Consider the following 17,390-nt stretch of genomic DNA (forward strand, 5'->3'; position numbering starts at 1 on the left):
TACACCAGGGCACAGCTGCATCCCATTGTCAAACACATACACATCATCGTTATAATATAATTCGAATTAATTATTAGCGTATTGCATAGAACTAACACAACATGCACCATAATATATATACCATAATATATATACAGTACATTATAAATAATAATAATAAATGCAACTGCTTTCATACAGCAATCATGTCATGTGGTCTGGCAATCAGCCGCGTGGCGGCTCACAGTTAATTAGGGGTAACTAATGCATGCGACAAAGCAGAGGTGGCTCGCGCGTGAACATAATTACCCTGCTTCCCGACGCGCGTGGCGCATTGCGTCCGCGCTGCGTGATGTACACACACACACACAACGCGTTGTGTTTGTGTGTGTGATGTACACACACACACACAACGCGTTGTGTGTGTGTGTGTGTGATGTGTGTGTGTGTGATGTACACACACACACACACAACGCGTTGTGTGTGTGTGTGATGTACACACACACACACACAACGCGTTGTGTTTGTGTGTGTGATGTACACACACAAACACAACGCGTTGTGTGTGTGTGTGTGATGTACACACACAAACACAACGCGTTGTGTGTGTGTGATGTACACACACACACAACGCGTTGTGTTTGTGTGTGTGTGATGTACACACACACACAACGCGTTGTGTTTGTGTGTGTGATGTACACACACAAACACAACGCGTTGTGTGTGTGTGTGTGATGTACACACACACACAACGCGTTGTGTTTGTGTGTGTGTGATGTACACACACACACAACGCGTTGTGTTTGTGTGTGTGTGATGTACACACACACACAACGCGTTGTGTTTGCACGAGTCATTCTGTGTCACGGGTTTCACTGGCATCACAGCGGCAGTGGAAATCATCCTCATGCATATGCGACGCTGTTTGAGGTGCTACACGGTAAGTCCTCGCTTAACACAACGCGTTTTCGCTGCAACGCGGCTCTTACATTCAGGAACACTTTTCGCATAACGCAGAACGCGCATGAGAACAGCGTGGAACGCACCGCGTTATACCGCGTTGTAACGCGTCATAACGCGGTCTCTGGCCGGTCGACGACGAACTACTTTCTTGAACTGCGCGCCCGACACAGTAATGTGGCGGCGTACCCTCCGTTGTTTGTCCCGCCATCTCACCGCGTGTGCGTAGTCGTATGTCGTATTTCGCCAAACGGTATCGTTGCATTATTCATGGGGACAATGGTTCCCGTTAACGCGTGTTTCGCTTTACGCGGCACTTTTCAGAACTAGCGAGTTAAACGAGGGCCTTGCCGTACATCCACCCGACAAAGCCGATATCTGGGACGCGTCTCCACGTGAACAGATCATTTGGTGATGCTGCTGCTGTTTCGACTGGGTGGTAGGTAGGGGCTACACCCACACACACAGTGTGACTGGTTTTGGCCAAACGCCCCCTAATGCTGAAGGGAATACCTGCAAATCACTCAATTGGGATGACACAGCAGCAGCTGCAGCAGTAGCAACAGCAACATCGCTCTCCCTGCTGCGAAAACCTGGCAGGATCCTCCTGAAAAAGGATCTGGAGACTCGATGTGATGACTCAGAATAATAACACTTTGTAACAATTTTTTCTTTGTTCTTGGGTAGTAAGTGTTATTTCCTAATTGATTATGCCTCAAAAGTACAGAAAATTGATATTATTCCCCACAAACTTTGCTTTTGTGACCAGGACAGTGATAGTTTGAAATGGACCTATTTTCAATGAGAACACGTGGTGTGCATTTGTGTCATTCCTTCACATAAATTCCTAGTCACAGAAGCAAAGTTTGCGGGGAATAATAATATTAGCCACTTTCTGTACTTTTGAGGCATAAGCAATTCGAAAATAACACTTACTACCCAGGAACAAAAATCGTGTTACATCGTGTAATCATACAGTACTTGTGTCATCAATTACAATTTATAAAAGACTAGCCGATAGCCCGTCCAAGGACGGGTGTATTGCAGTTAATCTAAATAGTCAATCTAAAATAATGACCCGCTCATGATTTTCTCTTCGCCTGAGGATGGCTGCATGCGTTGTGGCCGAAACGTCGTGAGAATTGTTTTATTATGTTTTATTTTTATTATTTTATTACTTCCCTTCTACGTGACTTTACCGAAAGAACCAAGAAGATGACCGCTCATGATTATTAATGAGCGGGTGGGGTCCACATGAGTGACGTCATCAGCTTATGAATATTGATGAGGGAGGAACTCCATGTGGAGTGACGTCATCCGTCCATGCTTATTAATGAGGGGGGCTGGCCGACGTGGAGTGACGTCACGCGCGGGACACACAGACATTCTTGGCTCATTATGGTAGTAAATTAAGATAGCCATGATGATGATGACGGTGATTATGATGACAATAATGTTGATAATTATATGCATGATATTATGATATTGTTGAGAATGACGCTGGTGGTGAAAGTGATGGTGACGAGAACTATGGCGAGAATGATGATCGCTTTAGATTGCACGCGGTACAGATCGTCATGACACTGATGATAGTGACAATGATGATTGTGATGAGGGTGATGATGAGGAAGCAGCCCTGTGTTTAGAATTGTGCACGCAGCTACAGCTGATGATGAACCTGATGCTGAAGGTTGCGGATTGACGCAACGCTGCCGTGGAGGGCAACGCGGCGGCTGCTGGTAACGAATTCTCTGTCGCGGACGGCCACGTGACGACGACTAAACCCGGTCCAGTGGCCATCACCGCGAGCTGCGTGCCGCGCACACGCGGGGCAGCAGCAGCGGCGGTGGTGGTGGTGGGAGTGAGCGAGGAGGTGGTGGTGGTGGTGGTGAGCGAGGAGGTGGTGGTGGTGGTGGTGGTGGGAGTGAGCGAGGAGGTGGTGGAGGTGGTGGATGGAGTGAGCGAGGAGGTGGTGGAGGTGGTGGATGGAGTGAGCGAGTTTACCTCCCGTGCACGGCTTCTCCTCCTGCTGCTGCTGTTCCCGGTCTCTGAGCCCGGCCTCTTTCCCCTTCCTCTGGGCCGCTTCTCTCCTCCGCCCCGCCTGCTGCTCCTCCGCTGCCTCATCCTCCTCCTCCGAGTAGAATCCCTCCTCTCGTCCCTCGGTGTCACCGCGCTCCGCCGCCGCCGCCGGACCCTCGCTCCCCGCCACCGCCTCCCCCGTGTCCTCGCTCGACCCGTACGCGTCCTCGGGGCTGCACCCCACGGCATCCGCGTCGCCCTCCCGCTCACCACCACCGCCGCCGCCCTCCGCCTCCTCACCACCACCGCCCCCCTCCTCCTCCCCGCCACCCCCGTCCGAGCCCCCCCGTGGCGCCGCTCTGCTGCCCGACTCGCCGCCGCCGCCGGCGCCTCCCCTCCGCTTCGCGCACGGGGGGTCCTCACTCGCACTGGACTTGCGCTTCTTGGAGAGGGGACAGCTGTAGGAGCTAGTGGGTGGGGGGGGGCACACGTTTACTACAAAGTTACAATCACAAGTTTGTGATCCGTGTCGTTGGAATTAATGATCAGGCCACACGCGTCCTTTGAACCTCACCGTTCCTCCAAACATTTTACGTATTGAAATAAAACGTTTGTAAATGTCACAAAATCGTGTCGGGTGGTGATGTGCTATGAATAAGGGCCATTGCCCGAAACATCGGCGAGTACATTTATATATTTATATACATATATATTTAGTTAGTGTCACATACATACATACACACAGTGCTGTTGAGGAGTGTGTTGAGTGTGCTTCCGGCATAAACCCTTCGCTCGCGATGGCCATGAGCGGGAATCCAACACGGTTCGACCGGTTCGGCGCGTGGCGCGCTAACCGCTGCGCCACCGCTCCGCGCGCAAGCGCGCAACAGAGACGCGTGGCAGCAAATGATGCAGCAAAAGAGTGGCAATTAGGAGCGCACGCTGGTGCTGGTGGAGGCGCTTCACTGGAATAGTTAAAGGGAAGAAAAAAACCCCCAAGCATGAATGAACAGAGTGGTGTAATTGATGGCCTAATTAACGCGAGCGCGGTGTGCGTCTGAGGTGCCGGACCCACACGCAATGTGGGAGGCGCGCGGGCCCGACGTGCAACGCACGCGCACGCCAGCCCGGTGGCACGCTCTCAACACACACAAAGACAAAGATCCCCCGTGTAGCCTTAGTGGACTATAGGAGCAAGTGCTGTTAGCGAGCACCTATGAAGGCCTGCACGGCACACGAGGCGGTGGGTGGCCACCACCACGCTCCGGCCGCCTTTGTCTCCCCAATGGCGATGTCCACACACCGCACCAAGTACTCATTTAAGGTTTGTCGACCTCGTGGAGGCCAAAGATTGGTTCACGTAATTATCACTCGTCTTGACCGTGAGCGGGAATCGAAGTCGGTGGCCGGGATCGTAGCGCAGCGAGCGAACAACTGCACTATTGCTCCCCAGCAAACACACGCATACACACGCACACACGGCACAGTCCATACACGCACACACACGTACACACACACGCACACACACGGCAGAGCTCACACACGCACACGTACACAGGCGCACCGGCGCGCCACGCAGCACGAGCGCGACCCATCCGAGCCGATGAACGCGCAAGGAGCGAGGGGGCCTTGGATTTGGGGCTCGCCGATTCGTCCCTCGACGCTGGTGTCAGTCGCCGTGACGAGGGGGCGGCAATGCGCTCCCGAGGCAATCTCACTCACAGCTGTGACGAGTTGGGGGGGGGCAGACTCTCTCTTCTCACCGGAGAGAGAGAAGCTGCAATCGATATATTACGAATGACTTAAATTATACGCGTGTCTACACCTAGCCTGGCACAAGCCTTGTGGTGACGTCTCCGACACTTAGTGGAAAACGGCGATTGATGATGTCGTTGGATCCGTGTGTCTCGGGGGGAGCGGTGGCGCAGTGGTTAGCGCACTGTGTTGCGAAGGCAACCGCCCGAGTTCGATCCCGCTCACAACAATCATCACCAGTGACGAATATGTCAACCGGTCCTGGGCCTCCGCTAAGTCAACTCAGCCTTAAAATTGAACAGCTGGTGCGGTGCGTAAATATCAGCACCTTAGAGACAAAGGCGGCCGGGTTTGGTCCTGGCCACCCCACTCGTCCACTTCGTGTGCCGTTCCGGTCTTTAATTCGTGATGCTCATTACATCACTTGCCCCAACACCGTGTATGGGCTACACGGCGGGGAAGGGATCTTTGTCTTTATCTGTGTGTGCCGGTAGCATATCCCACGCGCTCAGGATTTGTACGTTTTTGAAATGGACTCGGATGTCAACATTCCGCGATCAAGCGGTCGGATTATAAACAACAACAACAACAACAGGATGAGCCCCAGTGAAAGAAAACGGAGCTCTCAGCGCAGGCTCGCGACTCGCGACATGGACGAGAAATAGAGAACGAGAGAGAGAACGAGAGAACGAGAGAGCGAGAGAGAGCGACAGAGAGCGACAGAGAGCGAGAGAGAGCGAGAGAGAGCGACAGAGAGCGAGAGAGAGCGACAGAGAGCGACAGAGAGCGAGAGAGCACTTACATTATCCTCTCCTCTTTACGCGCGGGGTTAGAGAGAGAGAGGGAGGGAGAGCGCGAGAGAGAGAACCACAGAGAGAGAATCATTCTTCTTCTCTCTCTTTTTTCTCTCTAAAATAAATGACCCCGTTTGCCCTTCTGTTGTGTGACTTCAAGTCCAATTTACATGAAATATGCAGATTTGCGTGGGGGGGGGGAATGAAAAAATAAATTATGCAAAGCAGGGCAGAGGGGTAGATTGCTGTCAGAATGGGTTCACCAATGCGGGATGATGCCGAGAGAGATGAAGCCGTCAGAATGTGGCAGCCCGCTGAGGACGTTTCAAGGTGAACGCCATTAACCTGACGTCCGCAAAAAGCAAAAAATGCCACAGGAAAAACGAGAGAGAGAGACGGGAGAGATACCCCCTCCCTCGCCCCCCATGCCCCCCCCATGCCCCCACCCCTCCCCCGCGCCCCCCCCCCGTGCCCCCAGCTCTCCCCCTGGCCCCCACCGCTCCCCCCGTGGCCCCCTCCTCCCCCACCGCAGATCAATTTCCCGTGCAGGGTGGGAAGTTCGCGGCGCGAGAGTTGCGTTGGCTCCACGTGTTAAAGGCAGCGCGCGCGTGTAACGACGATATTCCTTTCAATTCGTTCTGTTGATTAAATGCAGATTTAATGAGGATCCAACGATTCGTGAGCCCAAGCCCCGCCCTTACGTTGCAGAGTAAAAGGCCGATTCAGAACATGTCAAATGTCAAAGATATTATTTTGGTGATTGTTGTTGCCGCTGCTGCTGCGTTATTCGTGGTGCACAATCAACGACAACAACAGCAACATCGGCACGTTTCATGTCGATAACAACGACACTGAGTGTGTGGCTTTAAAATAAAGATGTCATAGGCGACGTTTCGGGCAATGGGCCCTTCGTCATGGCACGTAAAGAAAGAGGCCAGTAGAGCGAGCTGTTGAGAATTAAATGTTAAGCATGTATTTTCATTAAGAATGTATTTTGATTACCAGTTTTTAAATTAGTGTCTGAATAATTCCACTAATAGTGGCTATTGAGTTACATCCAACTCCCATTTAAAAAGTGACAAAGGCATCACTCTTGCTCGAATAGACGTATTTACATTAAACAGTCAAATTAGAAGCTATTGCTCTGCGCATTGCATTGGGCTCAGAATGTATTTGCGTGCGACCACGTGGTACGATCCTGCCAATCGCAGTGCGACCCTGCGGCCAGCAGCTCACGTCGCCTCGTGTGCCTGGGGCTGCCCTGACGCATCGCAGGATCGTGAGAGGTGACAGCCTCTGGGAGATGCCTTCATCCAGCAGTGGATTGACCATGGCTGCTGCTGATAATGGGGCACTGCGGTGGAGAGATGTGATCTCCCTCGCCTGGTTATGCAGGAGGAGCGCGTGGGTTCGATCCCGACCCTGGCGCCTGCTGTATACGGAATTTGGAGTTGTCGTGTTCTCCCCGCGGTCACGTGGATGTTGTGTCATCAAGTTTTTCCTCCACGTTTAGAATGAACATCACGCGTTCAGAGTATTTGGCTATAATTTGTGGCCAAGTGGCTTCTGGAAAAGAGCTATTCAGCTCCGTGGGATTTACCTGGTCAATAAAATAAAATAGTGATGATGATGATGATGACGATGGCTGTATCCTAGCATCTGTGACGCTGACATCTCCAAATGACAGGCGACACCGCAACGAGCTGACTCGGCAGCGAAACATCTCCGCAATCATTCGCCACCTTCCCATATCTGTCCCTCCACATGCAAAATATACATTTATATTTTGCACATCCCATCAGGAGCTACGCGGCCTTACGTCTGAGAGTGCATAATTCCAGCAGCACTGGTGGTTCAGCACAAGCAGCAGCACCTCTGGACCGGTCTCTACGTTTATTGTCTCATCAGCAGAGTTCAGGTCTCGCGTGAACCCACGCTGCTGAATTGACCGAGCTATTTTGTATATTTTAAAAGCGTTAACAACAAGCGAGTGATTTAGACGACAGGGGCAGTGCAAGGGCCGACGAACGAGTGACCATAACAGAGGGCACGTGGGGACACGACTGGACTATCGGGGAGGGACAGCGTGGAGTGGAGGGGCGACGGGGAGGGGAAAGGAAGGGAATGGGAGATGGAGAGAGGAGAGGCTTTGAGAGAGGAACGAAAGGAGGTGCAGGAGGGGGGCTGCTTCACGTACAGGGGAAGTTGATTCCAGTGATATGCGTCGTACGGATGTTCTATGCGCAGGGACAGATATGTGCACAGGCGAAATGTCTGCATCGGCGTCGCCTCACACAGTCGTCACAACGGGGCTCGCCATTCGTTTGTGCCGCCTCAGCAGCGATCACTGGCGGAGCCACCAGGCGTCGCACCTCCTGCTGAGCTTGCGCGCGTCACCCCCGAGACCACCCCCACAGCCAGAGGAACCGCCATCCCTCGTCCAGCAGTCGATAGACCTCGGCTGCCGGTGGTGATGTCGAGTTTGAATGAAAGGTGTTGCGGGTGCTGACGGGATAGGGGAATGCCAGCGCTGACGATGTTTGCACCCCACCCCCCCGGGTTGATCCGAGCCCCTCCCCCAAAATTACCCCCCCCCCACGCCCCGCCCCCTCCCCCCCGCCCCCCTGCCCCCCGTCGTAGTTACCTGAGCAGCTCGTGTGCCGATGCCTCCATTGCTGCTGCTGTAATGAGAGACAGAGACACCGAGACAGAGGGACAGAGAGAGGGAGGGAGAGAGACAGGGAGATGGAGAGAGGGAGGGAGAGAGACAGGGAGATGGAGAGAGGGAGGGAGAGAGACAGGGAGATGGAGAGAGGGAGGGAGAGAGACAGGGAGATGGAGAGAGGGAGGGAGAGAGACAGGGAGATGGAGAGAGGGAGGGAGAGAGACAGGGAGATGGAGAGAGCGAAGCAGAGCGAGACAGGGAGAGAGATGGAGACAAGTCGTGACGGAGTTAAGACATCTCGTCGGACGTGCAGGGGCAGATACCAACAACAACAACAACAGCCGCCGCCGTTCACCATTAAGTGGCGGTGACGTCACCACAGCGCTTGTGCCATGCTATGTGCACTTTGAGGCCACGTGAAGTGTCGAAGGCCCGCTGTCTGGAGGTGACAGAACAGACCCATGTGCATTGGGTTGATTGTCTGGGATAACTGGCAGATGAACCAACTGTGCTCCCCACTGTGCCAACTCGAGTCGTTTTATCCGCCAGTCACTCCGCTCGTTGTTGTGAGCGTCGCTCCTCTGCTTTCCGTTGTTGCTGGAGGGCGACTGCCTCCAACTCCCCAGTAGCAGCGTCCTTCACGAGCCTCCTCCACAGAGGCCGATCTTGACACCGCTGCTACCAGTCATCGGCAAGTCCACTCAGCTCCACCTCTTCTCTAGCCCGTGCCGTGCGTTGCGCTATGCCTCCTAACATTGTTGAGACCACAGCCATGAATTAAACCCGGACTTCGTTACTCACAGAACCATCATCCCTCCATATGCCTACCGCTTTTTATGAAAGCTCAATGAAGCTTGTCCAATGGGTAATCGACTGTTGTATGGAGGTGATCCCGTGAATTATTACTGAAGAATAAATCTCAACACATTCGTCAATAACGCCTCTATGTGTGCGGCCTTAGAAGTAATGGCCCTTCTTCATTGAGCATACAATATCATCTAGCCCTGCAGTTGCTTGACACAGTTTCAAGCAACCCGTTGCGTTATCGGATCACTGCCAACTCTGGCTCTGAGTGTGCATGTGAATTGGCGAGTGAGTGGGTGACTGGGTGACTGCGTAAGTGAGTGACTGGATGGGTGAGTGGGTGACTGGGTGGGTGAGTGAGTGACTGGGTGGGTGAGTGGGTGACTGGGTGAGTGACTGGGTGAGTGACTGGGTGAGTGAGTGACTGGGTGGGGGAGTGACTGGGTGGGTGACTGGGTGAGTGAGTGGGTGACTGCGTGAGTGAGTGGGTGACTGCGTGAGTGACTGGGTGGGTGAGTGGGTGACTGGGTGACTGGGTGAGTGAGTGAGTGGGTGACTGGGTGAGTGAGTGAGTGGGTGAGTGAGTGGGTGAGTGACTGGGTGAGTGAGTGACTGGGTGGGTGAGTGAGTGACTGGGTGAGTGACTGGGTGAGTAGGTGACTGGGTGAGTGAGAGGTTATCGCTAAATCTGAACAGTTGCTCTCCAAGTCACCCGGTGAGTGGAACGAACGCAGGGATAGTAACGTGGCGAGTCGATAAACGCTTGCACGGCACGCGATTTCATTGTATTGGCTGCGTCGGGTGGCGGAGGGTTTTTACGACACAAAATGTGGTCAGATTAATCCTGTGTGTGGCCTAACCCCCCGCTCAAATCAAGGGTCAATAAGCGATGAGCCGCACATCTAGGAATGTCTCGAGCAGCAACCACGAGGCGTTTAAATTGTGTTTAACTGAGAGACGGAGGCAGCTGCCGCTACAGCTGTGTCGTGGTCACCCACACATGCTAGAGGCCGTCGGTTCGATTCTATCTCAGGGCGCGGCAGTTTAACGTTTCTCTACGTTTTAACTGAGGATCGGTGGTGGCGGTGGAGATGGTGACGGTGGAGGTAGGAGTGGTGGCGAAAGCGGTGGCTGCTGTGCTGCTCGGTGGCCACGAGATTGAACAAATCCGTGTAGAGCTTTGAGTGATGCCATCTCGCATGCATGGCGGGCTTCCTCAGGGTCCTCCGCTCTCCTCCCATATACAGCCATGCTACATCTCAACGCAGCATGACCCTCCTGGAAAGGAATCTTGAGACCCGGTCTCTCCTGGATAAGTAAATGGTATTATAACCGTATAGAACGTATATTTAATTTGCATGAATCATATTGAATAATTTTATACATTCAAAATTGTATTGTATTTTGAATGTATTGAGAGAAAATTGTATTTTGAATGTATTGAGAGAAAATTGTATTTTGAATGTATTGAGAGTGTAAGATCCGGTCAAGCCTCCCGTAAGGCACGTGACTTCCGTGTGGCCACCCCCACTCTGAACCCCGCCCACTGTGAAAATAGACGCCGCTCTTCTTCGTTCGCACAGCTCCCTGCTGCTCGCTCCTTCTCTCCTCTCTCTCTTCCCTTCCCCTCTCATCATCATCATCATCACCACCCTCGCTTCATCCCCGACATCTTGGCCAGGTCATTCCTCCTCCCTCCCTTTTTGCTACTTATCTTGTGCTTTTGGAACCACGGCTACAAAGGTTGTTTCTATGTTCATGCAATTTCCCTTCACGAGCACCTGGCCAGCACCACGCCCGGCACTCATTTGAGAATGAGTTGACTTAGGGGAGGCCCAGGACCGGTCCAGATAATCGCCCCTGGTGTTGGCCGTGAGCCGGAATCGAACTCGGGTAGCCCGGTTCGTAGCGCGGCGAGTTAATCGCTCCACCGCCGCTCCCCACACAAATACGCCGCCGCCGCTCCCACACGAACACCCCTCGCATCCTGGCAGTACACACGGCACGCAAATCACCGGCAATTGCGCCTCTCGTGATGCAGAGAGAGGCGGGGGGGGGAGGAAGAGGGAAGGGAGTGGGGGAAAGGGGGAGAGACAGGAGGGGAGGGGCAGGAGGAGCGAGAGGCTGAGGAGGGGAGGGGACGTGCGGAGAAGGGGGGTGGGGTAGGGAGGGTGTGGCAGTGGGAGAGGGGGTGGGGAAGAGGGAGCGGAGGGGGTGGGGGTTGGAGAGGGGTGGGAGTTGGAGAGGGGTGGGAGGGGGAAGAGGAGAGCGGCGAGCGGTACCTTTGGAGCGGGTTCGAAGTCTCTTCATCTCCCCATCTGTTTCCATCTGCGCAGAGAGAGAGACAGAGAGAGAGAGAGACAGAGAGAGAGAGAGCATGAGGAGCGCTACCTACGCGCCACCACCCCACGCAGCTGCTCCCAGAGTGCGCCCCCCGCCCCCCTCCCTCGCCTTACCACCGCCCCCCGCCGTGGTCGCCGTCCCATCACGGCGCTAATTAGCACAGCCCCCCTCATCTCTCTCGTCCTGCCATAGGAACGTGGAATTTCCAACAAGTGGCTCTGCAGGACTGGAAACTGGAGATGAGCACCAATCTAATGGAGCGCTTTCACGGTCAACTGACAAGCAAGACCGACTGAGCTACGTAGCTCTTTTTCAGAAGCGACCTGTCCACAAATGACAGCTCAACGAAATGGCTCATCGTGACGTGGAGATGTATGACAGTCAAACACTCAAAGCGCATCTTTCTGAATGTGGAGGGGAAAAGACCGGAAGACTCGGATAAAAATGCACGCCACCACGGGGAGAGCACGCAACCTCCAAATACACGGGCGTCAGGGACGAGTTCGGGATCGAACCCACGACCTCCTTGCATACCAGGCAGGGCATATGACGTCTCGCCGGCGTGGGGCACACTGAAGGCGCTTGACGGAGCTTACAAAACGGTGACACCGAATGGAATGCTGTCGTTGCTTCATGGATTGAGGAATGAGTGACCGCGATCGAGGGGTACTTAGGGATCACGGAACGGTAGGCGAGGGACGGGGAGTGGTGGAAGGGCGAGGGGAGGAGAGAGAATGGGCGATGGATGCCCACGTGAGGAGTGGAATTACGACTCGCACAACCACATGTGTCGCGTCTCGACCGAGCAATATAAGTGTTCGTCAATAACGCCACAGTGGCGTGGCCTTTAAAATAGCTACATTAATAATAGGTGACGTTTCAGGCAATGACCCAACTTTATTGCACGCAAATTGGACAGCGGGGAGACAGGAGATGGAGACTGCCCTTTACACAATGGGGCCGGCTGATGACAATTACATTTCATGCTTCTTTTGTGATTAGCAGTTTTTAGATAGACGTATGAATATTGAGACTGTTGGTAGCTAATGGGTAGCAGACAAAACCCCAACAAAAATCATACAGCTGCTAAATAAACGAAGTTATATTAAATTGTAACGTTTATAAAATCGTTGCTGGCAAATTGCATTGTGGGAAGATTCGTTCTTGTGACACAATCGCAGTTCCTGATTGGACCGCTGGAGGGAGCCGACGGAGACTCAGGGACGAGGTCACACGACAGCGGATCTGTCCGCCACGTGTGATCGTCACGTAAAACTAATGATTACCCACGTGTAGTTAGCCATGGTTAATCCACTGCTGGATGAACCCCTATCGAAGTGCCCTATCGCTGAACAACCAGACGATGAATTAAAACGCAGTACTCTATTATGATTATTATTAATACGACTATGACTTGTTTTTTAGGAGGTTTTAGCAGCGTGGGGATGGGGGGTGGCGATGATTTCGGTCGATATTCCCAAACGAATAATTTGCCTTCTCGCTAACAGCCTTTGCCCCAACTGTCTATCGAAGGCGATACGGGGGATCTGCGTCTTTGTGTCTGTATGTGAGTTCATGTGGGGCGTGCTCGCATCTGTGTGTGTGTGCATGTGAACCTCGGTGCATGTGAGTTCAGGTGTGTGTGCGTAAGTGCATGTGCGCGCGTGTGTGTTCACATATGCGCGTGTCTGTGTTTGTGCACCTGTGCATGTGTTCACGTGTGTGTATGTTTGTGCACCTGTGTTCTTGAGCTGATATGTGCAAGTGTGTGTGTCTGCAACCGTGTGCCGAAGCGCACACACAAATACAAAGATCCCCAATGTAGCCTTAACAGAGTCTTGGGGCAAGTGTTGTTAGCGAACCCCTATGAAGGCCGGCATGGCACACGAGGGGGAGAGTGGCCTCCACCCGGCCGCCTTTGTCTCCCCAGTGGCGATGTTTTCACACCGCACCAGGTACTCATTTGAGACTGAGTCGGCCTAGAGAGAATCGTCACGGGTGTTGGTGGTCGTGGGCAGGAATCAAACTCTGAGGCAAGTGTTGTTAGAGAGCACATGTACACACGCAAAGACATGCACACACACACAGACATGCGCACACACACACAGCCATGCGCACACACACACACATCCCGAGTCAGATCGCGACCGCCACTGTCTTCCATCGATTCCACCCACTCAACGTTAACAGTCCAGCCCCAAACTCATTTTCTGCAAACAGAGTGTGGGAGGATGAGAGAGCGAGCGAGCGAGCGAGCCGCGCGCGGGAGTCACGGAGTGAGTGAGCGAGCGTTAAGGGAGGGAGGGAGGGACGGGCAGTGGTGGTGGTGGTGGGGAAAGCGAGGGGAGAGCAACAGAGAGAGAGAGATGGGTGGGGTGGAGAGCGGCAGAGAGAGAGAGAGAGATGGGTGGGTTGGCGGGAGAGAGGCAGAGAGGCAGAGAGGATAAATATATAAAACTGAAAAAAACAAATTACAGAGCTGAGTCTGAAAGCAATTCTAGCCAAAGGCTGTGATTGCTTTCGCTCTGCATATTAATAAACACCGCCAGCGAGGCCGGCACAGGACGAGGAGGAGGCACTGGAAGTGCATTCATTTGACTCACGCTTGCAGCGCCGCGCAGAGCGCTGCAATTAACAATCCCGCAGCACACAAAGACGCACCTGCTTATAATTAGAGTTCACAGACCATCTCCCTCCCTCCCTCCCCGCCCCTCCCACCCCGCCCCTCCCACCCCGCCCCTCCCTCCCTCCCACCCCGCCCCTCCCTCCCACCCCTCCACCCCACCCCTCCTTCACCTCCCCCCTTCCCCATATTCCAATCCGCGTCGTGATCCCTCCCTCTCTCATCTCACGGATCCCCAACATTTACTCCAAAGAGGCAATTAGGTCCCGCTAAGCACCGCGCCTCCCTCCCTCCTGGGCTATCGCGTGCGATAGACAAGACGCCTTCTCACCTGCTCGCCGAGTCGATATTGATTTATTTGTTACTCTCGGAGGAGGAGGAGGTGGGGGGGGCTCAATAGCAGCGGAGCGGCCAGCAAGGACTTTTTACAGATTATCGAACCTGGCCCCGAGTGCTGAGCAGCATTAAGGTCGATGCGACTTTATATTGCAAATTATCTCGCGGCGAGCGAGCGAGTGTGCCGTGCGGCCGAGCCGGCGTGCGCGACCCCACACAACGTCGTTCGTCCCCCCCTCCTCCTCCTTACCCCCCCCCCCCCCCCGTGCTGCTCCCCGCGGGGTTATTTAGGTGCATGCCGGGCGAGCGGCGCGATGCGATCTCGCGTCCCTTGCCACGCGAACGCCGATACTAGCGACTCGCATCATTTTACTGGAACGGTTTCACTGGAAATCGTATTCATGTATTCTGGAGAGCCACGCAGGGCTCTTTCATGAGGATGGGCCTGCCGCATTGTTTTTTTCTTTGAAGATCTGTTCCGGCAGTTGATAATGGAGATGAGTGTTATTCACGTGGGAGCAAACCGGAGCACCACTCTGTCACCGTACAGATGGAAACATTTGGCGATTAGTCCACACTTTGTTGTTCCCGCCTTCTCATGGGCGAGCCAGGGTACGGATCCTCCTCGACGCCCACCCACGTGGTAGGAAGGGAGTTCTACAGCAACATCTGTGCGGTGATCCACCAACCCTCCCTGCTGCTGCTGCCGCGGCCTCCACACAGCGCGCTGGGGTACAGGCAGCCTCGTGCAGCAGCAGCAGCAGCGTAGCCACCATCCCTGCCACCGCCTGGCGCCCGGGAGTGGCCCTTGCTATCTCTTTGTCTCTCTCTTTGTCTCTCTCTCTCTCATTTCTCTCTCGTCGCGCAAAGGGCAGGGAAGTGTCGGCCTTGCATCGCTCATTAAATTGGATGCATTTTTTTTGGTGGTGCTGCTGCTGCAGCGTTGACAGCGGTGCATAGGCACAGCCAACATCAGCAACAACAACTCAGCACACTCGTCAATAACAACACTACTGTGTGTGGCCTTAAAGGAAAGAACACATAGCGGGCGACGTTTCGGGCAATGACCCTTCTACATCAATGTGAAAGCCATCCATTGCCCGAACTGTCACGCATAATGTTTTATTTGTTTCATTTTAAGTCAACGCGGTGTTGTTATTGACGACGCGTGTGCTGAGTGTCCGTACTTGTGAGCGCACCCCGGGGTTGGGGGGGGGGGGGTTAATTGGACGTAAATCAAACGCGGACTCTTTCAAATGTCCCGGCTGGATCTGAGCCACACCGCGCGAGAAACGAACATTCATAGCGGATTGCTTTGTTCGCAGTCGTTGGTGACCGGGTTCAGGCTATCAACCCACTCCACTCGAGCGCACTGGTTAACCACAAATACATCTAGGCAAGTCTATGGGTCTCTACGCGAGTCTATGGGTCTCTACGTGAGTCGATAGGTTCCTGTATAAGTCACTGGTACACTGGATCGATAGGTTCCTGTATAAGTCACTGGTACACTGGACAGTGTTATTGACGAACGCGTTGAGTTGTTTTGTTATGAATCGTAATACAGGCCGTGAAAGCCCTCGTGTCAAGTTAGACCCACGTGTCAAGTTAGACCCACGTGTTAAGTTAAAATCACGTGGTAAGTCAAAATCACGTGTCAAGTTAAACCCACGTGTTGAGGTAAAGCCACGTGTTGAGTTAAACGCACGTGTTGAGTTAAACCCACGTGTCACCCACGAGTAAAGTTAAACCTACGTGCCAAGTTAAACCTGCATTTAAAGTTAAACTCACGTGTCAAGTTAAACTGGTTCAACCGGTCCAAACTGGTTCGAAATTATTAGAGAACCTGGGAACCAGAAACCAGGACTGGAACCCAAATCTACGGCGAATCAGTTTCTCTCCCCGGCGGGAGGAGCATGCTGAGGAGGAGGAGGAGGGGGAGGTGTAGGGGGAGGAAAAGTCGGAGTAGAAGTTGGAGGAGCAGGAGGAGGAGGAATAGGAGGGGGAGTAGGGGAAAGCGGAGGAGGAGGAGTTTGAGGAGGAGGAATAGGAGGAGGGGTAGGAGGGGTAGGGGGAGTATGAGGAGTAGGGGGAGTAGGAGGAGGGGGAGTAGGAGGGGGAGTAGGAGGAGTAGGAGGAGGGGGAGGAGGGGGAGTAGGGGGAGTAGGAGGGGGGAGTAGGGGGAGGGGGAGTAGGAGGAGGGGGAGTAGGAGGAGGGGAAGTAGGGGGAGTAGGAGGAGGGGGAGTAGGAGGAGGGGGAGTATGAGGAGGGGAAGTAGGAGGAGGGGGAGTAGGAGGAGGGGGAGTATGAGGAGGAGGAGGGGGAGTAGGAGGAGGGGGGAGTAGGAGGGGGAGTAGGAGGAGTAGGAGGAGGGGGAGGAGGGGGAGTAGGGGGAGTAGGGGGAGGGGGAGTAGGAGGAGGGGGAGTAGGGGGAGTATGAGGAGTAGGGGGAGGGGGAGTAGGGGGAGTAGGGGGAGGGGGAGTAGGAGGGGGAGTAGGAGGAGTAGGAGGAGGGGGAGGAGGGGGAGTAGGGGGAGTAGGAGGGGGAGTAGGGGGAGTAGGGGGAGGGGGAGTAGGGGGAGTATGAGGAGTAGGGGGAGGGGGAGTAGGGGGAGTAGGGGGAGGGGGGAGTAGGGGGAGGAGGGGGGAGTAGGAGGAGGGGGAGTATGAGGAGGGGAAGTAGGAGGAGGGGGAGTAGGAGGAGGGGGAGTAGGAGGAGGAGGAGGGAGGAGTAGGAGGAGGGGGGAGTAGGAGGAGGGGGGAGTAGGAGGAGGGGGAGTAGGAGGAGGGGGAGTAGGAGGAGGGGGAGTAGGGGGAGTAGGAGGAGGGGGAGTAGGAGGAGTAGGGGGAGGGGGAGTAGGGGGGAGTAGGGGGAGTAGGAGGAGGGGGGAGTAGGGGGGGAGGGGGGAGTAGGAGGAGGGGGAGTAGGAGGAGGGGGAGTAGGGGGAGTAGGAGGAGGGGGGAGTATGAGGAGTAGGAGGAGGGGGAGTAGGAGGAGGGGGAGTAGGGGGAGTAGGAGGAGGGGGAGTAGGAGGAGTAGGAGGAGGGGGAGTAGGAGGAGGGGGGAGTAGGAGGAGGGGAAGTAGGAGGAGGGGGGAGTAGGAGGAGGGGGAG

At 54.3% G+C, this 17,390-nt stretch overlaps 1 protein-coding gene and 1 long non-coding RNA gene across 5 annotated transcripts in view; both read right to left on the bottom strand.

Annotated features, from left to right (window-relative positions):
• Nucleotides 1-3,278, bottom strand: part of LOC144931782 (myelin transcription factor 1-like) — a 36,598-nt gene extending 33,320 nt beyond the window's left edge. For all 4 annotated transcript variants that reach the window (XM_078856074.1, XM_078856075.1, XM_078856073.1 and 1 more), the window contains exon 1: nucleotides 2,944-3,278. The gene's annotated coding sequence lies outside the window, so the exon portion shown is untranslated. The remainder of the gene's footprint in view (nucleotides 1-2,943) is intronic.
• A 15-nt stretch (nucleotides 3,279-3,293) lies between these two features.
• The window catches only part of LOC144931783 (uncharacterized), a 68,964-nt gene continuing 54,867 nt past the window's right edge, over nucleotides 3,294-17,390 (bottom strand). The window contains exons 2-4 of the long non-coding RNA XR_013636594.1: nucleotides 11,259-11,304; nucleotides 8,152-8,188; nucleotides 3,294-3,425 (exon numbers count right to left, since the gene is read on the bottom strand). This is a non-coding gene — a long non-coding RNA (uncharacterized LOC144931783). The remainder of the gene's footprint in view (nucleotides 3,426-8,151; nucleotides 8,189-11,258; nucleotides 11,305-17,390) is intronic.

Source organism: Lampetra fluviatilis, chromosome 4, assembly GCF_964198595.1.
Source record: "Lampetra fluviatilis chromosome 4, kcLamFluv1.1, whole genome shotgun sequence".
Taxonomy (NCBI): Eukaryota; Metazoa; Chordata; class Hyperoartia; order Petromyzontiformes; family Petromyzontidae; genus Lampetra; species Lampetra fluviatilis.